The 24,819-nt window shown below is 39.7% G+C and overlaps 1 protein-coding gene across 10 annotated transcripts in view; it reads right to left on the minus strand.

Annotated features, from left to right (window-relative positions):
• LOC135519935 (LIM domain only protein 7-like) overlaps positions 1–22,314 on the minus strand; it is a 134,802-nt gene extending 112,488 nt beyond the window's left edge. For 3 of the 10 annotated variants that reach the window (XM_064945180.1, XM_064945171.1, XM_064945174.1), the window contains exon 1: positions 12,941–13,246. The gene's annotated coding sequence lies outside the window, so the exon portion shown is untranslated. Of the gene's footprint in view, positions 1–12,940; positions 13,249–21,803 lie in introns of those variants that run through there. The other 7 variants (XM_064945181.1, XM_064945178.1, XM_064945176.1 and 4 more) reach the window with 5 other exon arrangements.
• Between the last annotated feature and the right edge of the window lie 2,505 nt (positions 22,315–24,819).

The raw sequence follows: 24,819 nt of genomic DNA on the forward strand, positions 1-24,819 counted from the left end.
TGATAACAAGTTCAAACAGGTGCCATTAATACAGGTAACGAGTGGAGGACAGAGGAGCCTCTTAAAGAAGAAGTTACAGGTCTGTGAGAGCCAGAAATCTTGCTTGTTTGTAGGTGACCAAATACTTATTTTCCACCATAATTTGCAAATAAATAAACTATGATGAAAATTACAGGCCTCTCTCATCTTTTTAAGTGGGAGAACTTGCACAATTGGTATATTTTCTAAATATATCTGCAAGTACCCCCTTTAACCTCAACACATTCTCAGTAATGGTAACAAATACATTTTGCTTGCTATTACTGTGATACAGTGCATGCGGAAAGCATTCAGACCCCTTACCTTTTTCCACATTTTGTTACGTGAAAGCCTTATTCTAAAATGTATTAAATAGTTTTTTCCCCTCATCAGTCTATACACAATACCCCACAATGACTATCACGTTCTGACCATAGTTCTTTTGTATTTTCTTTGTTTTAGTGTGGTCAAGGTGTGAGTTGGGTGGGCAGTCTATGTTATCTGTTTCTATGTGGGGTTTCTTGTTTGGCCTGATATGGTTCTCAATCAGAGGCAGGTGTTAGTCATTGTCTCTGATTGGGAACCAAATTTAGGTAGCCTGTTTTCTGTTGGAGTTTGTGGGTGGTTGTTTTCAGTCTTTGTGTGTCTGTACCAGATAGAACTGTTTCGGTTTTCACTTTTGTAATTTGTAGTGTTCAGTTTTTGGATTATTATTAAATTAAGATGAACACTAACCACGCTGCGCTTTGATCCTCTCCTTCTTCCACCCAAGACAGCTGTTACAATGACAAAGCAAAAACAGGTTTTTAGACTTTTGCAAATGTATATAAAGAAATGGCAGCGATTACAGCCTTGAGTCTTCTTGGGTATGATGCTACAAGCATGGCACACCTGTATTTGGGGAGTTTTTTCCATTCTTCTCTGAAGATCCTCTCAAGCTCCATCAGGTTGGATGGGGAGAGTCACTGCACAGATATTTTCAGAACTCTCCAGAAATGTTTGATTGGGTTCAAGTCTGGGCTCTGGCTGGGCCACTCAACGACATTTAGAGACTTGTCCCAAAGCCACTCCTGAGTTGTCTTGGCTGTGTGCTTAGGGTTAATGTCCTGTTGGAAGGTGAACCTTTGCCCCAGTAGGAGGTCCTGAGTGCTCTGGAGCAGGTTTTCATCAAGGATCTCTCTGTATGTGGTTGTTTATGTACTTTAGCTGAATACACTGACTGTAAGTCACTCAGGATGCTAAATACCCAAAATCAAACGTAAATGTAAAAATGAACACTAGCAAAGGATGCTGGGTATGATTATTATTCTAATGAGCTCCAGACCCAAACAAAAGTACATTTGAATAAAAATGTATAAAATAAAATGCTAAATAATGTTGTCAACAATATATTTTGAAAGAAAAATAGATTGGTGGGACTTGCATTTAACTCGTTTTACTTAACTATTTAAAACATAGTAGTACATATAGTCTAAGTTAAATGTAGTAATATTATTGGTCTGATTGCTTTGATAGACTACTGTAACGGATCTCGTCCTCCTCTTCTGAGGAGGAGTAGCGAGAAGGATCGGAGAACCAATGCGCAGCGTGGTAAGTGTCCATAATGTTTAATCAAACACAACAGAACACTGGAACAAAACAATAAACGTGAAAAAATGAAACAGTCCCGTGTGGTAACAAACACTGACACGGAAGACAAACACCCACAACTCAAAAGTGAAACCAGGCTACCTAATTATGATTCTCAATCAGGGACAACGATTGACAACCATACTAGGCCGAACACAGAAATCCCAAATTATAGAAAAATGAACATAGAAAACCCACTCAACTCACGCCCTGACCATACTAAAACAAAGACATAACAAAGGATCTAAAGGTCAGAACGTGACAACTACTATATAAATTGTATTACTTTGGATTTTGGTTCAGTTAGATTACAAAAATGTCTAGACTACAGTTGTTAAGCGTGAAAAATGAAAGAAGAAAGACATTGGACAATGCGATCTTCTGTCAGTATGATATGAAAAAAGGTAGGATCTCATAGGGAAGCAAAGCAACTGAATCATTTTTGCTGTCGGTTTCAGATAAATAGATGCACAATTTACTTTTGCAAAACGTTCAATGTATACGTTTGATTTTAGTTGAATGATGACATAACAATGAGAACATTTTATGCTATTATTTGGGGAGAGAAATATCATTGTGCATTTAGTGATGACAGCTCTTTAATCATAGAATACGTTCATATGTAGACCTACTGATACAGTAGCTAGGTGTAGTTCTATCTAATAAATACATTATTTAGGCTAACAGCGATCACTGAAAAGTACATTTCCTGAAGAAAATGTGTTTTGCTTGCTAGCTTGTTTTAAAGTATGTATGGTTTTGACATAGGTTATAGTGCTAAATGACTCAAATGTAATGTAAATGTAGTGGTAGAGTCTGCAGTAACTACTATGGAACATCGGTGACTGTGAAGAGTGGTGGTGACTGGTTATAGTTGGAAAAGTAGGAAGATGGAAAGATTGATTGACCAATTGATTGGTTGGTTGGTTGATGGGATAGGATAGCACGAACATGTGCAATTGGGTTTGGGGTCTCTAACCTGAATGCCCATAAGTAGATAGAATTCAATTATAATCATTTGGGGGGTGCTTATATTTGTCCTGTTATACACACGTGTGTAATGGAAATGTTTTTTTTTTTGCATATCCCAACTCCCCCTGAGACACAAGCAGGGAGTGGGGTAATGGCCACCCTTATATAGCACCCATGGAACAATTAGGGTTAAGTGCCTTGCTAAAGGGCACAGCAACAGATTTGTTCACATTGTCGATTCTGGTATTCAAACCAGCAACCTTTTGGTTACTGGGCCAACACTCTAACACTCTAACCTAGAGGCTAGCTAGCTACACCCAAGACCAGAGCTGGACAAGAGCTAGTGCAGACCAGAGCAGTAGTTGTGGTCAGTAGTTATGGTCAGTAGTTGAGTAGTCAGTAGTTTTGTAGTTTTGTGCTTGTGTTGCAGGTTCTTTGAGCCCTACAGTATGGATGTGGTCAGTAGGGGTGTGTCAGTAGTGGTGAGGTCAGTAGTAGAGTGGTTGTGGTCAGTAGTTGTTGTCAGTAGTGTTGTCATTAGTTGTGTGGTTCCGTAGTTTGTGGTCAGTAGTTGTGGTCGGTTGATGTGGTCAGTATTGGTCAGTAGTTGTGATCAGTAGTGTTGTGGTTGTGGTCAGTAGGTGTGGTCAGTAGTGGTAATTCGTTTTGGAAAGTAGGTGTGTCATTCAGTAGCTGTGGTCAGTAGTTGTGTGGTTGTGGTCTGTAGCTGTGGTTGGTTGATGTAGTCAGTAATGGTCAGTAGTTGTGGTCTGTAGTGGTCAGTAGTGTTGTGGTTGTGATTTAGTAGTTGTGGTCAATAGTTGTGTAGTTGTGGTCTGTAGTTGTGGTCAGTATTTGTGGCCAGTAGTTGTGGCCTGTAGTGGTCAGTAGTTTTGGTAAGTAGGTGTGTGGTTCAATAATTGTAGTCAATAGTTTTGTTGTTGTCGTCAGTAGTTGTGGTTTTGTAGTTGTGGTGATTAGTTGTGTGGTTGTGGTTAGTACCTGTGGTCATTAGTTGTGGTCAGTAGTGATCAGTTGTTTTGCTAAGTAGGTGTGCGGTTTAGTAATTGTGGTCAGTATTTGTGTAATTATGGTCAGTAGTGGCCAGTAGTTGTCGTCAGTAATTGTGTGGTTGAGGTTAGTGGTTGTGGTTAGTAGTTGTGGTTTAGTCATTGTGGTCATTAGTTGTGTGGTTATGGTCAGTAGCTGTGGTCAGTAGTTCTGGGCAGTAGTTTTGTGGTTGTGGTCAATAGTTGTGGTCAGTAATTGTGGTCAGTAGTGATCAGTAGTTTTGTAAGTAGGTGTATTTGTATTTATTAGGGAGCCCCATTAGGGAGATCTTCCTGGGGTCCAAAAACATGAAGGTACTTACATTACATATAAAACAAAATATAATTCAGTACATCATATAATATTATTCCAACACTACATATCTACAGTACAAAATGTATAATACCACCATACAACAATTTCACAATATATGTTTGTGTAGAATGTGTGTGATAGTGCTTGTGTGCATATGTGTGTGTGGAATAGTTCCATGCAGTCATGGCTCTATTTAGTACTGTGCACCTCCCATAGTCTGTTCTGGACTCGGGGATTGTGAAGAGACCTCTGGTGTCATGTCTTGTGCTAGTATTTTAAATAGACAGCTCGGTACATTCAGTTTTTCAACACTTATTACAAAAACAAATAGTGATGAAGTCAATCTCCGGTTGGTAACAGGCTGATTGGTCGTCTATTTGAGCCAGCAAAGGGGCTTTTACTATTCTTGGGAATGGATTTTGGTTTCCTCCAGGCCTGAGGGCACACACTTTCTAGTAGGCTTAAATTGAAGAAATCGAAGATAGGTGTGTGGTTCATTAGTTGTGGTCAGTAGTTGTGTGGTTGTGGTGTGTATCTAGTTTTGGTCAGATTGTGGTCGGTAGCTAGTTGTGATCAGTCGTGGTCTGTAGTTTTGTGGTTGTGGTCAGTAGATGTGATCAGCAGTTGTGGTCACTGTCTAAACTACTGTTTGGAAACTAAAAGAAGAAAGACATGGGACAAAGGGATCTTCTATCAGAAGATAGTATTAAAAGGATCATTTGGGCAACACTCTTCAGAAAGCAAATCAACTTTGGATCATTCATGCTTTGGTTTTCCGATAAATTGATGCACAATTTCTTTTGGAAAACATTCAGTGTAAATTAAGTTTGATTTTAGTTGAATGATGACATAATGATTAGAACGTTTTATGCGATTATTTGGGGAGAGAAATATGATGGTGCATATAGTGATGAGAGCTCTTTAAAATAATTTTAAAGAGCCATAAGCAATAAGACTCCTGAACAGGTAATCAAATGGCTATCCGGACTATTTGCATTGTGTGCCTCCTCCAACCCCTATTTTTTACTCTGCTGCTACTCTCTGTTTATCATATATGCATAGTCACTTTAACTATACATTCATGTACATACTACCTCAATTGGGCCGACCAACCAGTGTTCCCGTCCATTGGCTAACCGGGCTATCTGTATTGTGTCCCGCCACCCGCCAACCCCTGTTTTACTCTACTGCTACTCTCTGATCATCATATATGCATAGTAACTTTAACCATATCTACATGTACATACTACCTCAATCAGTCTGACTAACTGGTGTCTCTATGTAGCCTTGCTACTTCTATAGCCTCGCTACTGTATATAGTCTTTTTACTGTTGTTTTATTTCTTTACTTACCTATTGTTCACCTAATACCTTTTTTGCACTTTTGGTTAGAGCCTGTAAGTAAGCATTTCACTGTAAGGTCTACTATACCTGTTGTATTCGGCGTACTTGACAAATAAACTTCGATTTGATTTGAGTTGAAGAACTATGTAGAATAGCTTTGTATGTAGATCTACAAATAGCTAGGTGTAGTTCTATCTAATAAATAAACTCTTTTGGCTATCAGTGATCACTGAAAATTGCATTTCCTGAAGAAAATAGTGGTAGTGTCTGCAGTAGTGGTGGTGATAGTTATAGTTGAAAAAGTACATTGATGAAAAGATTGATTGGTTGGTTCATAGGATAGGATAGCCTGAATATGTGAAAGTTGGTTTGTTGTAACAGTTTGGTGTAATGGTCATAGGTTTTGTGGTTAGTAGTTGTGTGGTTGTGGTCATTAGTTGTGGTCAGTAGTTGTAGTCAGTAGTTCTAATTCAAATAATGTTTATTTCCTGGGAGGGATCTTCATGTTTTGGTCAGTCGTTTTGTTAAGTAGCTGTGTGGTTCATTAGTTGTGGTCAGTAGTTGTGTGGTTGTGGTCAGTAGTTGTGGTCAGTAGTTGTGTATTTGTGTGGTTGTGTTGCAGGGTCTTTGGGCCCTACAGTATGTACCTGGTCAGTAGTTGTGTGGTTGTGGTGAGTGTCTAAACTTCAGAAGCGTGTGAAAACTGAAAGAAGTGCGATGAGAAGTGATAGGGTGAAATATGAAGCAAGGGAACGAAGATAGCTTCGCTCTATGCAATCAGAGCTGCAGGATCAACCTACAGCCCGCTCTTCCCTTTACAGACAGGAAAACTAGCCAGTTCAGTTATTTAGAGCATGGGGCATGATCTTGAGAAGCAGAACGAAGCTAGTGAGAGTTAGAAATCTTCTGTGTATCATTCAGGTTGTCCAGACCGGGGAAGCTTTAGAAATCTTACCGCTAGTTCAGTAGTTCATACCTTTGATGATACTGTGGTAGCAATACATAAGATCAACAGAAAAGACAGAAATGCCAAAGGTGGAGGTGTGGCTGTTAATATTCAGAACCACATTCCTGTAAAGCTTAGAGAGGATCTAATGTTAAATACTGTTGAAGTCATATGGCTACAGGTTCATCTGCCACACCTAAAGCCCATTCTGTTGGGAAGCTGCTATATGCCACCAAATGATAACAGTCAGTATTTGTCAATAGAGAGGTATATTTTCTGGGTGATTTAAATATTGACTGGTTTTCATCAGGCTGCCAACTCAAGAGAAACTTCAAACTGTAACTAGTGCCTGCAACCTGGTTCAGGTTAACAATCAACCTACAGGGTATTTACAAACAGCACAGGAATGAAATCATCAACATGTATTAATCACATCTGTACTAAGGCTACAGAAAATCCATTGGATGTAGTGATCACAAAATGCAGTTGAAGTCGGAAGTTTACATACACCTTAGCCAAATACATTTAAATTCAGTTTTTCACAATTCCTGACATTTAATCTGAGTAAAGATTCCCTGTTTTAAGTCTGTCAGGATCACCACTTTATTTTAAGAATGTGAAATGTCAGAAGAATAGTAGAGAGAATGATTTATTTCAGCTTTTATTTCTTTCATCACATTCCCAGTGGGACAGAAGATTACATACACTCAATTAGAATTTGGTAGCATTGCCTTTAAATTGTTTAATTTGGGTCAAATGTTTCGAGTAGCCTTCCACAAGCTTCCTACAATAAGTTGGGTGAATTTTGGCCCATTCCTCCTGACAGAGCTTGTGCAACTGAGTCAGGTTTGTAGACCTCCTTGCTCGCACACACTTTTTCAGTTCTGCCCACAAATGTTCTGTAGGATTGAGGTCAGTGCTTTGTGATGGCCACTCCAATACCTTGACTTTGTTGTCCTTTATGCCATTTTGCCACAACTTTAGAAGTATGCTTGGGGTCATTGTCCATTTGGAAGACCCGTTTGCGACCAAGCTTTAACTTCCTGACTGATGTCTTGAGATGTTGCTTAAAAATTTCCACATAAGTTTCCCCCTCATGATGCCATCTATTTTGTGATGTGCACCAGTCCCTCCTGCAGTAAAGCACCCCCACAACATGATGCTGCCATCCCGTGCTTCACAGTTGGGATGGTGTTCTTCGACTTGCATGCCTCCCCCTTTTTCATAACGATGGTCATTATTTGTTTCATCAGACCAGAGGACATTTCTCCAAAAAGTAAATTTTTTTGTCCCCATGTGCAGTTGCAAACCGTAGTCTGGCTTTATTATGGCGGTTTTGGAGAAGTGGCTTCTTCCTTGCTGAGCGGCCTTTCAGGTTATGTTGATATAGAACTCGTTTTACTGTGGATATAGATACTTTTGTCCCTGTTTCCTCCAGCATCTTCACAAGGTCGTTTGCTGTTGTTTTGGAATTGATTTGCACTTTTCGCACCAAAGTATGTTCATCTTCACGAGAGAACATGTCTGCTTCCTGAGCGGTATGATGACTATGTGGTCCCATGGTGTTTATACTTGTATACTATTGTTTGGACGTGATACCTTCAGGCGTTTGGAAATTGCTCCCAAAAGGCTGATTTCTTTTGATTTTCCCATGATGTCAATCAAAAAAGCACTGAGTATGAAGGTAGGCCTTAAAATACATCCACAGGTACACCTCCAATTGACTCAAATTATGTCGATTAGCCTATCAGAAGCTTCTAAAGCCATGACATTTTTCTGGAATTTTCCAAGCTTTTTAAAGGCACAGTCAAATTAGTGTATGTAAACTTCTGACCCACTGGAATTGTGATACAGTGAATTGTAAGTGAAATAATCTATCTGTAAACAATTGTTGGAAAAATTACTTCTGTCATGCACAAAGTAGATGTCCTAACTGACTTGCCAAAACTATAGTTAGTTAATTAACAATACATTTGTGGAGTGGTTGAAAAACTAGTTTTAATGACGCCAATCTAGGTGTATGTAAACTTCCGTCTTCAACTGTACTAGCCATATCTAGGAAAAGCAAAGTTCCCGAGCATAATATAATGTATAGGAGGTCATACAAGATGTTTGGTAGTGATTCCTATGTTGTTCATGTAAAGACTATTTGTTGGTCCGTGGTGTGTATTGAGGAGCAACTGGATGCATTTATGAAATTGCTTATCCCAGTTACTAATACGCATGCACCCGTTAAGAAAATGACTGTAAAAATGGTTAAATCCCTGTGGATTGATGAGGATTTGAAAAATGTCATGGTTGAGAGGGATGAGGCAAAATAAATGTCAAATAGGTCTATCTGTACAACCGATTGGCGCAAATGTACTGCAAATTGAGAAATAATGTGACTAAACTAAATAAAAAGAAGAAACTACACTATGAAACAAAGATAAATGACAAAGAATGATAGTTAAAAGCTTGGATTACATTCAATGACATTGAATCAGATGGCTCATTCATCACTAAACCCACTGATATTGCCAACTACTTTAATGATTTCTTCATTGGCGAGATTAGCTCATTTAGCCATGACATACCAGCAACAAACACTGACACTACACATTCAAGTATGTTTGACAAAGTTATGAAAGACAAGCATTATCATTTAGAAGTCCGTAAAGTAAGTGTGGAAGAGGTGAATTATTTTGTTGTTGTCTATCAACAATGACAATCCACCCGTGTCTGACGATATTTCCACTACTATTTGCCATATCTTCAATTTAAGCCTACTAGAAAGTGTGTGCCCTCAGGCCTGGAGGGAAGCAAAAGTTATTCCCCTACCTTAGGATAGTAAAGCCCCATTAACTGGCTGAAATAGCCGACCAATCAGCCTGTTACCAACCCTTTGTAAACTTTTGAATAAAAAAATAATTTGACCAGATACAACGCTATATCACTGTAAACAATTTGACAACAGGCTTTCAGCATGCTTATTGGAAAGGACATTCAACAAGTATAGCACTTACACAAATTATTAATGATTGGCTGAGAGAAATTGATGATAAAAAGATTGAGGGGGCTATTTTGTTTGACTTCAGTGTGACTTTTTACATTATTGATCATCGTCTGTTGCTGGAAAAATGTATGTGTTATGGCTTTACACCCCCTGCTATATTGTGGATAAATATTTACCCGTCTAACAGAACAGAGGGTGTTCTTTAATGGAATCCTCTCCAACAAAATCCAGGTCAAATCAGAAATTCCCCAAGGCAGCTGTCTAGGCCCCTTACTTTTTTCAATATTTACTTATGAGTAAAGCCAGTGTGTCCAAGTATGTGGATGACTCAACACTAAAAAAGTCAGCTACCACAGCAACTGAAATTATTGCAACACTTAACAAAGAGCTGCAGTTAGTTTGAATGGGTAGCAAGGCATAAGTTGGTCCTAAATATTAAAAAAATTAAAAGCATTGTATTTGGGACAAACAATTAACTAAACTTTAAACCTCAACTAAATGCAGTAATTGAGCAAGTTGAGGTGACTAAAATGCTTGGAGTAACCCTGGATGGTAAACTGTCATTGTCAAAACATATTGATACAACAATAACTAGGATGGGCAGAAGTCTGTCCATAATAAAGCTCTCGTCTGCATTCTTAACAGCACAACAACAAGGTAGTTCATACAGGCCTCAGTTTTGTCGCACCTGGAATACTTTTCAGTCGTGTGTTCAGGTGCTACAAAGAGGGACTTAGGCTTGCAATTGGCTCAGAACAGGGCAGCACAGCTGGCCCTTGTATGTACACAGAGAGCTAATGTTAATAATATGCATGTCAATCTCTCCTGGCTCCATGTGATGGAGAGATTGACTCCATCACTACTTGTATTCGTGACAGGTATTGACATGTTGAATGACCCGAGCTGTCTGTTTGAATTACTGGCACACATTTCGGACTTCCATAAATACCCCACAAGACATGCCACCAGAGGTCTCTTCACAATTCCCAAGTACAGAACAGACTATGGGAGGCCACACAGTACCACGTAGATCCATGACTACATTGAACTCTATTCTACATCAAGTAACTCAAACAAGCAGAAAATTAAATAAAAAAACACCTTATGTTATAAATAATATAATAAACATACACCTTATGGAATAGCGGGCTGTGAAGCAACACAAACATAGGCACAGGCACATGCATGCAAACATATGCATGCTATTCACACACATCCACATGGATTTTGAAGGAACATACTTAATATGTTGTAAAATATGTTGTGAATGTATTGTAATATATATCTGCCTTAATGTAGCTTGACCCCGGGAAGAGTACCTGCTGCCTTGGCAGCAGCTAATGGGGATTAAATATAAATACATGTGTGAACGCCAAATGTTCTTTCAATTTCAATTTATTTTAGAAGAAATAGGCCCTTCACTGTATGTCTCTCTATCAGGACTGTTGAAAAGTATTTTGGGTTATTTTGTATTTTGAAAAGTATTTTGTATTTTGAAAATACAAAATACAGCTCTCTAAAGTCTATAAAATACACTGGAGTGAAGTTCAGGCCAGTTAAATATAATTGACAAAATACTCAAAAGTAATTTAAATAAGTATTTCAAATACATGTAACATAAATGCTGCTCTTCTCCTCTCCTCTCTCTCTTCTCTCTCTCTCTCTCTCTCACACACACACACACACACACACACACACACACACACACACACACACACACACACACACACACACACACACACACACACACACACACACACACACACACACACACACACACACACACACACACACACAAACATACACACACACACAGAGGAAGAGTATTGATTGATGGCAGGTATCTATTCTATTGTACTCTACAGCAAACAGTAGAGACAAAAGCAAATTAAATGCAGAATAGCCCCAGAAATTTACACTTTGAATAGCACCTTTTTGTTGACCCCTTCTCAACCTCTCAATATGAAAGAGATTTCACATTGAGAGCCGCATGTTTGAGAAAACAGTCCACATAGTTACATTTAAACCTGGGGTATTCTACAAACACGTTCACAAGTTCACCCCAATCACGCACACACTTGGCAACTGCACACACGCACCCACACCCTTAAACACACACAAAAGCCTGCACACACACACGCTATCTGTAATAGTTTAGTCTTGTCTTGTTAGAAAGAGAACGGTGAGTCTCTCACACTGTTCAAACTTAGTCTCATAAAATAACCGATCTCAGAGTATTCGAGCGGAGCAAAGAGCGGTGTGCCCAATTTGACTGGAGCACAGAGCCAGATGCTCAAAGGCTGGAGTGTGGTCCTTCTCGCCCACTCCAATTTTACTCGAGTAGTGCTCAAAGTAGCACTCATTTCACGAGCTCGGGGCATGCCCAGACCAGCATGCATTTGTAGTCTACTTGTGAGCTGCTATAGCCCCTTGCTTTAGCTACTGTCATGGAGTTTGCTAATTATGTTCATAAAGAAACAGATAAAACACACAGGTGCAAAATCAAGGTGACTAACAAAGATGAGGACAAATAGCAAGAGAAGGAGTGTGGTGATGTAATGTCCACAACTAAAGAATCATTGTGAAATCTTAAAATACACGAAAACATGATGGTGTACTTACTACATGCACATGCACATGCACATGCTAAAAGTAAGGAACAAGGTGGGTAGATAACTAAATGTGTCATTGGAGCAAAGTATTTCTAGACAAAAATCTGATCTCTTAAACATTTCATAAATTTTTGTTCTATTATTGATACAATAGGACTTAATTGATTTTGGCACAATAGGCCTGGCATATTCCCACATTCAAGAGGCTTTCCCTTTTGATTGGGTTATTTTGCCTAAAAACATTTTGGCGTACATATATAAAAAAACAAAAACAACTCTGCATCTCTGCCCAGCCTGGCAAGAGTGGCCAAAAGGGTGTTAAGCATCCCCAGTGGCTCTGCAACTGTGGAGAGTATATTCTCCGCTGCTGGCCTGCTCTCCAGGCACCATCACATGAGCCCGAAGCCACAGACTGGCCAAACTTTATATCCCTACCAGCCTATTGTGTCACACTCGCACATGCTTCACAATGCATTTCTTTGTAGGCAATAGCCTTAAAATCATTTAAATAACATAGCCTAAATAAATAAATAAAAGTTCCTTCTTAGGCTCCCTGTCTGGCTCCTGACCTATTTAGAGTGTGTATATGCTGTTTAATATGACATGTAGTCTATTTGATATGATGTGCGAATGGAGCGAATTTGGAGCTGCAGTTTTTTCTCCTGTGTGCATGGAGTGGTTTTTAGCAGAGCGGTTTGAAAGGATGAGTGGTGCACATTGGATTTCCAACCGCTCAACTCCGCTCACATAATCTGTCCAGTATGTTCCAGTCACAGATCAGACAATACATACAAAAGTAATCAATATCTTGTCATCTGTATGTAAATACAGCACCAGTCAATAGTTTGGACACACCGACTCATTCGCTTTTCATGTAGTAACCAAAACACTTTTTTGGTTACTACATTATTCTATATGTGTTATTTCATAGTTTTGATGTCTTCACTATTATTCTACAATATAGAAAACATTAAAAACAAAGAAAAACCCTTAAATGAGTAGGTGTGTCCAAACATTTGACTGGTAATGTATGTGCATCCTAATATGTAGCAGTACTTACCTGACAGTGGCTTTAGTGGATGTGTCTTGGAGGTCTCCTGCGTGAAAGAGCTGTGCCTCCTTTAGTCCGAGCTTCCCAAAAGAAGGAAGACGTTGAAGTTGTCCTATGGAAAGACAGATAGACTGACTGAGAGACAGACAGGGAGAGAGAAAGTTTACCAACTTTAGAGTCACCGTCAATAATGACTCAGGCATTCTCTGGCAGACTTGACAAGCAACAGTTCCACACTTCACTGCTGCATATCCAAAGTTCATACCACCGGGGATAACTGAGAAAGGGGCGGGTAGGAGCATGTGTGTGTGTGTAGCAAATAGAGAGTGACACAATGCAGAACACACACAAGCAGGGGCAGGGCAGCATGACCGGCAAATTGACAGCTCTAAAACTACCTGTGAGAGTGTGTGGGCTGGCTAAGGGGGTGGGGTATTTGTAACTAGGAGAGGTGATTGAAGTTTACACTCTGTAACACTTTCTCTCTCACACACACCCTTAATAAACTGGCCCCTACACTCCCTGCACTGTAGAACACCTGCGGTCGTAACAAGAGGGCAGGTATCCTAGCAGTTAAGAGCGTTGGGCCAGTAACTAAAAGTTTGCTAGTTTGAAACCCCGAGCTGACTAGGTGAAACATCTGTTGATTTTCAGCAACGCTCTTAACCCTAATTGCTCCTGTAAGTCGCTCTGGATAAGAGCGTCTGCTAAATGACTAAAATGTAAATTTAACTACCATGCAGATATTGCTAGTGACTGGTAAGGAGTGGAGCGAATATTCTATCTTCAATGCAATAATGTTTTGTGTGAGTGTGTGCTCATGCATGCACTGTGTGTGAGAGAGAGTGTTACAGGCTGTTTATGTCGCCTGTCCTGACATAACACCCTGCATATTTGAACCCTGTATTACAATCCAAAAACAGATCCTTAACGTGTGTACTGTGTACAATCTGTCAATTCCTTCTTCCTAGAACAGTATAGCTTTAATGTTTCATGCTCTAACTCCCCAGTGCCTTCTTCTCCCTCCTTGTTTGTACATCTGCATATCCCTTAGGGATTTAGGATGACACACAACCCTACTCCATGTAATGACACATTGGAATCAAGCATTTAACATGGGGCTGAAAAAATAACAGGGGTAGCCGGGTCTATATTTAAACACCGAACATGCTTATTAGCAGATGGCATGGGAGAGTTGACCTCTGCAGCTGCCGGCTTCGCATTACGGGAATTTTAGTGGGCCTCTAAGCTCACAGTAGTAGGACCTCAAAATGTGAAAGGTCAAAAGCCCCTCACTTCCTGCATGGGGGGTTAACAGTTGCACTGTTTACTTGTAATAGTGCTGTACATTGGGGGGTCTTGTTTTATCTGGGTCTATTTATGTTCGGGAAGGCTTATCTGATTACTGTTGGGTTGAATAGAACAGTGATACAGTAAGACCAAACCTGTGGGGTATATCACAAAGCAGGATAACCAAAATAGCCATCTAACTTTGATAATCATTCAGAAATAACTGATTTTCTGGTTCATTCAGAAAGCTAAGCTTGTTCGATGTTGAGTCAAATGATACCATGCCCATTTTTAGTCAGCTTCTTGCCATATCCCCCAGACTAGTGGCAGAAAAATATGAAATGCTGAATGAACTGATTGGCTGACATCGCATGCTGTTGTAGCCACCTGAGGAAACAAACACTCATTTAAAAACAATCAGATATAATTCATATGGACATCCCATTGTGTGAACGGAATTCATAAAATTGTTACTCAATGCATACCATAGGTATAGTTTACTACAGTTAAAGGCCTTGATACATGAGGCCATTTTGTTTTTACTATTGCGTTTATATCCCCTTCGATCGGTATGTGACCTATGTTGTGTCAAAGTTGATCTTATCTAACACGTTACAAAGCAAACTGACAAGACAGTGTGAGACAAACTAGACAGTGTGAGGTAAAATAACTAGAATCACATATATTATATTCCCGTGAAATGGGAAAATATGCAGAGTTGTAAGTTTCCTTAAAAAATTGTGTGTTGATTGTAAATGCTGCAATGCACTAACTCTGCTTCTGTGCAAACAATTTTCAAAATTCCTTTTGCCACGTGGTCAATGTCAAATGTACCTCTGTACCTTTGATTTGTTTAATATTTTTTTAGTTACTTCATGATTCCATATGTGTTATTTCATAGTTTTGATGTTTTCCCTGTAATTCTACAATGTAGAAAATAGTCAAATAAAGAAAAATCCATGAATGAGTTGGTGTGTTCAAACTTTTTACTTATACTGTATATATATTTATATATTTTTTTATAATTGTTTAACTTATCCAAGCAACATGCTTTTTTGATTATCACATGCTTTTTTGATTATCATTCATGAGTTTATTTTATTTCTACACATTTTGTAAAAGTATTAAGGTAATTAAAGTATTGTAATATTTGTATTTATACAGTACCGTACAAATGTTTTAGAACACCTACTCCATTCAAGGGTTTTTCTTTATTCTTACTATTTTCTACATTGTAGAATAATGGTGAAGACATCAAAACTATAAAATTACACATATGGAATCATGTAGTAACCAAAAAAGTGTTAAAAGAATCTAAATATATTTTACATTTGAGATTCTTCAAAGTTGCCACCTTGTGCCTTGATGACAGCTTTGCACACTTGACATTCTCTCAATCATTTTTTGGGTATCAAGAGTACCTGTGGCCTTAATTCTAATGGAATAATATAGTATGACATAATGGACAAAACATGAACAGCAACCGTTTTAACCAATCAAATGGGCAGACAATGGTGGGAAGGAAGTGGTAAGCACATTCCATCCCTCCCTGCATATTTCCGCTATGTATCCAGCTCTTGAAGTAGAACATGAGGGAAAGGGAGGAGGGGACAAGAGGAGAGGATGGCAGGGGAGAAAATAAGAGGAGGGTAGGGGGTGCTGAGAGGAAAGGAAGGGGGAGGAGAGAAATAGAGTAGAGAATGAGAAGTAAAGGAGAAAGGAGATCAGCTAAAGAAACGTACTTTGTTCAGGATTGGGGTCAATTCCATTTAAATTCCAGCCAATTCAGGAAGTACACAACAATTCCAATGCTTTTCAATGAGGAACATTTGGAATTGGAATTTGATTTACCTTCTGAATTGACTGGAATTTAACTGGAATTGACCCCAACTTGGTTGTGTTTTTATCTTTCTCACTTTTTATATTTTATGGGAAGAATTTTGCACTGCATCTTACCTTTAAGGAAATGTGCTTTTTAAATAAAGTTTGGTTAGAATTTTTAAAAGAGGTTATGAGAGGAGACAAAACAAGACAATAAAAAGAAGAGAGCTGGCAGACACATGGCGCTTACAACTGTGATGTTAACCTTTGCTCCTACTAATCATCTAGTATAGTGTGAAACACTGACCTTTGTGATCAGGTTATTGAATGATTTATTGCAGCGTGACATTGAAAAACAAAGAAACTATCCCTCTGGTGTAATGAGTCAGATAAGGACACAGATTTTACAAGTAGGAACCATTTCTGACACCTATACATTGTTGTGCCATTGTTGATTAGGATATACAAACAGTGGTTTGATAGTTCGCCGCATCCTCCCTCAGTAAGTATTCATTACTACTACACAATGCAATTACCTCACATAATACATGGATTGTTTTGGTTTGTAGTATGTCAATTTGCAGTGTTATACAGCACTGTAGCTTGGTCCCTGATTGTTTGTGTAGTCTTGTCAAAGCCTGCGCACTGTAAACCCTAACAGTGTCATGGAGTTAAACACATTTTTGTTGTAAACTCATTACGTGGCAAACCGTTATCCTGACTCTAAAGTATTGGGTTACACTGATGTGCACGTAGCATTTACTTTTCCTGAACTCAACTATTTTAACTGAATACTGTAACTCATATTTTTAACTGTACAGCCCGACGTTGTCTGGTGTCATGTGCATCAACAACGTCCTGTGCCATGGTGCATCTCAAAGCGAGGGAATTTCAAATACTGTTAAGAATTTTCATAGTAAGAAGAACCGTAGTAAATATCTGTTTTGTCAATGACTGTATATTCAAACAGGTTTTACTGTGTGACTGCAACTAAACAGACCCGTTTGGACAGCAACCATGCTGATTATGAGTTTTATCTAAGTTTTTATTATTAGTGAGTTCTATGGAGATATTGTGCAATTCAGTTTGGCTAACATTACTCTAGGTATGTTAGTGTGTTGCTTGACAAGTAAATGTTTTGACCGCGGTTACAGAGTATGGCGACAGAATTAGTTTATTAATGTTATGCCAAGGGTGCACGTGCTGAAGAGATGCAGCAACAACTAGTTGGTGCCATTGGTGGTCAACACACATCTTCTCCTGCTGCAGTATGGTTGTCATATGCTTATTGAGCACACTGATATGGTAAGTTATAAATGATCAGGACAGTTTAATTCCTTACTTTGTAAAATGGATTCCAACAAATCTGTACGATATGTGACTAGGTAACCCTACTAGCTAGTTTGCTACGCTAACGTACAGTACCAGTCAAAAGTTAGGACACACCTACTCATTCAAGGGTTTTTCTTAATTTTTTACAATTTTCTACATTGTAGAATAATGGTGAAGACATCAAAACTATGAAATAACACATGAAATCATTTAGTTACCAAAAAAGTGTTAAACAAATTAAAATATATTTTAGTTTTTTCAAAGTTGCCACCCTTTGCCTTGATGACAGCTTTGCACATGCTTGGCGTTCTCTCAAACAGTTTCAACTGGAATGCTTTTCCAACAGTCTTGAAGGAGTTCCCACATATGCTGAGCAATTTTTGGCTGCTTTTCCTTTACTCTGCAGTTCAACTCATCCCAAACCATCTCATTTGGGTTGAGGTCAGGTGATTGTGGGGGCCAGGTCATCTGATGCAGCAGTCCATCACTCCCCTTCTTGGTCAAATGGCCCTTACACAGCATGTAGGTGTGTTAGGTCATTGTCATGTTGAAAAATAAATGATAGTTCCACTAAGCGCAAATCAGATGGGATGGTGTAACGCTGCAGAACGCCGTTGGAGAATTGCTGGTTGTGTTTTCCTTAAATTCTAAATAAATCATAGATAGTGTCACTAGCATCTAATGGTATGTTTTGTTGTTTTTGAGTTAATTGATTTCAGTTAAATGGTAATGTGCTTATGGGGCTTTTTTAAAAGTATCGAGGTAACTAAGTGAGATATTTTGAATGTCTGGCCTGATAACTATATCTGACTCTTTGTTATATTTTAGCTGAAAGTACAAAAGGCACATTTTTTTATTCCTCCCTTAGGGTCAAAATAAGAATGGTGAGCGGCAGTCCTTAATTAATGCAGTACTTAAAGCTGTCTCAATGGAAGGTTGTATAATTAGATTGTCCCATGGATATATTTCTTTTGGTGCCATAAAATACACTACATGACCAAAAGTATGTGGACACATGCTCGTCGGACATCTCATTCCAAAATCATGGTAATTAATATGGAGTTGGTCCCCCTTTGCTGCTATAACAGCCTCCAATCTCCTGGCAAGACATTACACTAGATGTTGGAACATTTCTGCGAGGACTTGCTTCTATTCAGCCACAAGGGCATTAATCAGGTTGGGCACTGATGTTGGGCTATTAGGCCTGGCTCGCAGTGAGTGTTCCAACTCATCCCAAAGGTGCTCGATGGGGTTGAGGTCAGGGCTCTGCGCAGGCCAGTCAAGTTCTTCCACACCGATCTCAACAAACCATTTCTGTATGGACCTCGCTTTTTGCACGGGGGCATTGTCATGCTGAAACAGGAAAGGGCCTTCCTCAAACTAGAATAGAGATTCCTTGAATGCATGAAAATTGACTGACTTTGAGTTGTGTGTACTAAGAATATAGTATGGTTTGTTACGTTTTGAGTTAATAGTACCTAACTAAATCGAGGTAGTCGTTTTCCATAAATGGTTGAGGAAGGTCAAAGGCTTTGAGTAAAGCCAGTGTGTTTATGTATGCAGATGACTCAACACTATACACATCAGCTATCACAGTGACTAAAATGACTGCAACACTTAACAAAGCAATGTATTTATTTTCAGAATTGGTGGCAAGTAATAAGTTAGTCATAAATATAAAAAAAAAACTAAAAGCATTGTATTTGGGACAAATCATTCACTAAACCCGAAACCGCAACTAAATATTGTAATGAATAATGTGGAAATTGAGCAAGTTGAGGAGATTATACTGCTTGGAGTAACCCTGGATTGTGAACTATCATGGTCAAAACACATTATTCCAACAGTAGCTAGGATGGGGAGAAGTCTGTCCATAATAAAGCTCTGCTCTCAACAAGGAAGGTCCTACAGGCCCTAGTTTAGTCTTACCTGGACTACTGTTTAGTCACGTGGTCAGGTGCCACAAAGTGGGACTTTTTGTGGCACCTGACCACAAAATTGCAATTGGCTCAGAACAGGGCAGCACAACTGGTTCTTGGATGTACACAGAGAGCTAACATTAAAAATATACATGTCAATCTCTCCTGGCTCAAAGTAGAGGATAGATTGACTTCATCACTACTTGTATTTGTGGGAGGTATTGGCATGTTGAATGCACCGAGCTGTCTGTTTAAACTACTGGCACACAGCTCGGACACCCATGCATCTCGGTAGGACCTAGTCCTTTTGGGCTCACAAGTGGCGCAGAGGTCTAAGGCACAGCATCTTAGTGCTAGAGGCGTCACTACAGACACACTGGTTTGATTTCAGGCTGTATCACAACCGGCCGTGATTGGGAGTCCCGTAGGGCGGCGCACAATTGGCGCATTGTAGGTGTAGGCCGTCATAGTAAATCAGAATTTGTTATTAACTGATTTGTCTAGTTAAATAAAATAAAAATACCCCACAAGACATGCCACCAGAAGTCTCTTCACAGTCCCCATGTCCAGAACAGGCTATGGGAGGTGCACAGTACTACATAGAGCCATGACAACATGAAACTCTATTCCACATCAAGTAACTCACGCAAGCAGTAAAATCCGATACAAACATTTATAAAAATACACAAATATAGGCACAGACACATGCATACAAACACATGATAACAAACACACTATACACACACGTACACATGGATTTTGTGTTGTAGATATATGGTAGTAGAGCAGGGGCCTGTGGGCACACACTTAATCTGTTGTGTATGTATTGTAATATTTTTTTCTTTTTAAGTATAACTTTTGTTATACTTTTGTTTTTGCTGGACCCCAGGAAAAGTAGCTGCTGCCTTGGCATCAGCTAATAAATACAAATACAAATTAAGTTGACTACAGGTAAAGCATAGCTATTCAATATGCAGCAATCCAATGTATTAAACTAATTAACATTATATTTTTAAGTAAAGTACAGTTTAATTGTTTTTTGTTGTTGCATAAAACCATTAGGTTAACTACAAGTAATTAAAAATAATTAGGTGTGCCTTAATTTGAAATTTTTAGTGTTTTGATTTACAATTAGTTCACGGAACTTATAGGGTTTTACAGTGAAGTTATTGTCATGAAAAACATGACAACGACCATAGGAGTTGTGATCTGTTTCACCTGTCATGCGCTTGTCTCCACCCTCCTCCAGGTGTCGCTCATTTTTCCCATTATGCCCTGTGCATTTATACCTGTGTTGTCTGTTTGTCTGTTACCAGTTCATCTTGTCTCGTCAAGCCTACTTGCATGTTTTTTCCCATACTCCTGTATTCTTTAGTCCCTATTATCTAGTTCTTCTGGTTTTGACCATACTGCCTGCCCTGACCCTGAGCCTGACTGCCGTTCTGAACCTTCTGACACTGCCCTGGATTACTGACTGCTCCATGCCCTGGCCCTGAACCGGCCTGCCATTCTGTATTTTACGGACTCTGCTCTGGATTACTGACCTCTGCCAGCCCTTGACCTGTCATTTTCCTGCCCCCTGTTTTGTAAATAAACCTCTGTGATTCGAACTGTTCTGAGCTCTGTTAAGGAGTTGACTATAAAGCAGCAACAGATCTGGAACCAGGCTAACAGTAATGAAGACTACTTCCATAGACATTGAGAAAACATTGAGAATTCCCCTATGTCTGCACATATCCTGAGGGTGGTAAAAAGTGGAGTCAGGATGAGATCAGCAGAACGATGGGTTGTCTGTCTGTGTCTGACTGTGCTTTACAGAGTGGATGGCCCGAGTGGTCAGGGAGATTTCGCAACGGCCTGTGGTAATTAAAGCCCTCTGCTGAGTCACTGAAACAACACCAGGGTGTCTGGGAGGCCCACGCGCACACACGCAAAGAACAGCAACACGCACACACGCTGAAGATACATGCATGCTTACACATGCATGCATCTCAATGTTATCATAATGTTATGCTAACATCTCCTTCCACATGAGTTGAGTGTTCTTAAATTCATTTAGGTCATGCAACACTGCTTTGCTTTCCACTGTGGTTTCAGCTACAGCAATCCTAATTAACTCCACAGCCTATCACCGCTCTCATTAAATAAGCCAAGATGGCAACCAGCCCGCTCCATCCCAATCACATCTGTTCCACAGGCAAAGCCATCCCCATTTAAAATACATTACAAGACATCATAGCAAAATGAAATGGGACAGAGAACAAACAAACAAAAAATGTGTGGGTATTACTAGTAACATTCTTCGTTGGAAATGTTACTAGTAGGAAACAAGTAACAAGACGTAATTGCGAAACAAGACTGAACAGAGGAGAATATGACAATCAAACACGAACATGACATATATTTAAGTCCAAATGGCCTCTGTTTTCAATAAGGTGGTTTAACAACAAGGTCTAACAAACAAACATTCTATAGTACATTCAGTGCTGGGAAATCTCAGTAACACTTACGGAAGAAGTAGAGCTCTGGAGATAGGAGAGAGGGTCCTGAATGAATGGGAGGCTTGAAAGAGCGACAGCAAGATATATTTATAGAGGGAGAGAGAGAGAGAGAGAGAGAGAGAGAGACCATTCTCCAGTGCAGATCGGAAATTGTTGCACCCAAATGTTTTCTTGGCTACCGCCTGTAAACGTGATGAAAAGACAGATACAGTGTGAAAAGGAGTGTGAGAGAGAGAGGGAGAGGGAGAGGGAGAGGGTGAGAGGGTGAGTAAGTGGTTAAACCTAGAGAAGAAAGGTAGGATGTATAGAACAGTAGAGGAAGCTCTGTGTTGTTTTTTTCTTTTCAATCTTCTCCAATCCTCCAATGTAAGTTCCTGCAGAGTGAAAGTTAAGTTCCTTCAGTTCCTTCACTTTCTGCGTTGGCTCCTATAAGGTCCCCGGTAAACAGAAAATGGGAGTGCTATAAACTGTTCTGGAGCCAGCCAAGCAGACCACAGAGGCAAGCATCTGGAGTAGAGAGGGGGAACCCCCCCCCCCCACACACACACACACACACACACACACACACACACACACACACACACACACACACACACACACACACACACACACACACACACACACACACACACACACACACACACACACACACACACACACACACACACACACAGAGCCCCAGTGTTGTTACGGCCTTATGCCTTTCCCATGATCTCAAACCACTGCTGCAGGAACAGGGCAAGAGAAACAGGCCGTTGTTGTTGTCAAAACACAGACAGCACAAACATACAAAAACACACAGACTCCGGGTTTGGTGTTTATACATGGGTGTGAAGTCAGTTGACATTGACCAGGCCTATCCCAATACAGTTAAATAAAAACGGATATTACTGTGCAGGACTAGCCATTGGGAAAAAGGTCTTCTGACTTAATTGGAAATGTATAGTTAAATAAAGGTAAAATATATTATATGTTTCAGGAAACTAGGCGTGTGTCGCACGTCACTACTTTAGAGGAGCAGCATTTGAACGTAAACATTTATTTTTTATCAAAATGCATTTTTATGTCAGAAATATCTTCTGTAACGTGAACTTTCATGTGCCTTAATAACAAACTTGTATTCCATCCATGAATACGAATAAAATTGTTAAATTACGAGCCTAGTTGGGTTTAGCCATGGAAAAAGTCAAGGAACCTTCCCACTAGCCTTGATTGGCTGAGATGCCGGGAGATGAGTTTGGATTGGCCTGTAGCATGGTTCTGTCTATAACGTAATCTGTTCAGTATGTGTTGACAGTCCTTTCCACCGCGCCATTTTTAAAGACATAACTTTAGCCATTGAGAATTACAAACTTTTTTCTACTTTTCTCAACAGCATTGATGCTCTGAATTTAGCAGGCAATATCGACAGATCAGTAGGAAAAAGTGACGGGCTACTTTCTGCACATGCCTCATTCAATGTGAACTGGAGTTACTTGACACAAAGCTGGCCAAACAAGATGTAGCTACAAACAAAACGGTGTTAAATGGTTCCAGTCTGCCGGGAAGCATTCATCCATGTATACGGGTAAGAGTCTAGCTACATTTTCCAGATGAGTTGCTAATTTTGTCAGAAAGTAATTTTTATTGCAAGTTAATGCATACTGTTAGCTAGCTAGCAAACTTTTACTTGCTGGCTCGCTAGCTAATGTTACGTACAGAGGGGCAAAAAAGTATTTAAACAGCAATCAATTGTGCAAGTTCTCCCACTTAAAAAGATGAGATAGGCCTGTAATTGTAATCCAGAAATTCACATTGTAGGATTTTTAATGAATTTATTTGCAAATTATGGTGGAAATCTTTTATTTTACCTTTATTTTACGATTTTACGAGGCAAGTCAGAACAAATTCTTATTTTCAATGACGGCCTAGGAACAGTGGGTTAACTGCCTGTTCAGGGGAGACAGATTTTGTACCTTGTCAGCTCAGGGATTTGAACTTGCAACCTTTTGGTTACTAGTCCAATGCTCTAACCACTAGGCTACACTGCCACCCCAAATAAGTATTTGGTCACCTACAAACAAGCAAGATTTCTGGCTCTCACAGACCTGTATACTTCTTTAAGAGTCTCCTCTGTCCTCCACTCGTTACCTGTATTAATGGCACCTGTTTGTACTTGTTATCAGTATAAAAGACACTTACTCCACTATGGCCAAGACCAAAGAGCTGTCAAAGGACACCAGAAACCAAATTGTAGACTGCACCAGGCTGGGAAGACTGAATCTGCAATAGGTAAGCAGCTTGGTTTGAAGAAATCAACTGTGGGAGCAATTATTAGGAAATGGAAGACATACAAGACCACTGATAATCTCCCTCGATCTGGGGCTCTACGCAAGATCTCACCCCGTGGGGTCAAAATGATCACAAGAACGGTGAGCAAAAATCCCAAAACCACACGGGGGGACCTAGTGAATGACCTGCAGAGAGCTGGGACCAAAGTACCAAATCCTACCATCAGTAACAGACTACGCCGCCAGGGACTCAAATCCTGCAGTGCCAAACGTGTCCCCCTGCTAAGCCAGTACATGTCCAGGCCCGTCTGAAGTTTGCTAGAGAGCATTTGGATGATCCAGAAGAAGATTGGGAGAATGTCATATGGTCAGATGAAACCAAAATAGAACTTTTTGGTAAAAACTCAACTCGTCGTGTTTGCCCGCTCCACATGACTACATTTGAATACATAGACTGTGAACTAATTGGCACCCTATTCCTTATCTTGAGCATTTATTTTGACCAGGTACCATAGGGCTCTGAGTGAAGTGACTTTACTGGTATACGAAATGTTGAATGGTTACTTATCACACATTGTATTATTCATGTGAATTGGTTTTGTTGAAACATCACAAACCATGGTGGCTGAAACTGTATTGAGGGCAGGCTCAGTGGAGTCAGCAAAAACATCTGGTTTTCAGGGGAAGAGCAGAGAGGAAAAGGCAAAGCCCGAAAACCATCCAACCTGCTCAAGCGCCTGCTATGTTAGGCTATA

The sequence above is a fragment of the Oncorhynchus masou genome, chromosome 29 (genome assembly GCF_036934945.1).
Source record: "Oncorhynchus masou masou isolate Uvic2021 chromosome 29, UVic_Omas_1.1, whole genome shotgun sequence".
Lineage (NCBI taxonomy): Eukaryota > Metazoa > Chordata > Actinopteri > Salmoniformes > Salmonidae > Oncorhynchus > Oncorhynchus masou.